This window comes from Ailuropoda melanoleuca, chromosome 14, assembly GCF_002007445.2.
Source record: "Ailuropoda melanoleuca isolate Jingjing chromosome 14, ASM200744v2, whole genome shotgun sequence".
Taxonomy (NCBI): Eukaryota; Metazoa; Chordata; class Mammalia; order Carnivora; family Ursidae; genus Ailuropoda; species Ailuropoda melanoleuca.
Genome location: NC_048231.1, coordinates 106635688 through 106636440, shown reverse-complemented (window position 1 = coordinate 106636440; position 753 = coordinate 106635688).

The following is a 753-nucleotide window of genomic DNA, read 5'->3' as shown; positions in this document are numbered from 1 at the left end:
CAGCCAGCCAGAGAGGGAACACAAGCAGGGGGAGTGGGAGAGGAAGAAGCAGGCTCATAGCAGAGGAGCCTGATGTGGGGCTCAATCCCAGAACGCTGGGATCACGCCCTGAGCCGAAGGCAGATGGTCAAGGACTGCGCCACCCAGGCGCCCCATATAATAATTTTTAAACTCCTATTGGTCCTGTCTTCTTAGCTTCATCACAAATTCCTGAAGAGTGAGGATTTTGGCTTCAGCAGCAGCTCTTCCACAGCCCTCTAGAAAAGAAGTACTCAGAGCCCTCTAGAATTGATTCTAACAATTGATTCCATCTTTCTCCTAAGATATTCTTTTTTCCACCGGCCTTGCAGAAGAATTCCTCCTCCATCAGCTAGGCCTAGAGGCGCTTCCGACCCTCCCCTTCCTTCTACCTGTGCTCAAGCATGCCTTAGGAGTTTGCCTCCCTGCAGAATCCTCGTCTAGAACCATCTGCTACTCGGCAGCTAGTACGGACAGGTGTGGCTCGAAGCAGTCAGTCAAGCTTCCATTGGCTCCAGCACCGCCCAAGAAAATAGCAAAAATCAGCTTAAATCAGCCCCCTCCCCTGGCCGCCCAGTGGAGGTAAACAAAATCATGGCGGAGGCGAGCATGATAGAGAAGTTGTGGGCGCCCAGGTGGGAATGAGACGCCCTTCTCTTTCCCTGCTCGGGATTGCGCTCACAGAAGCGCGCACCTCCCGGGATGCAGCGGCTTCGGGGGCGGGGCGCGGGGGCG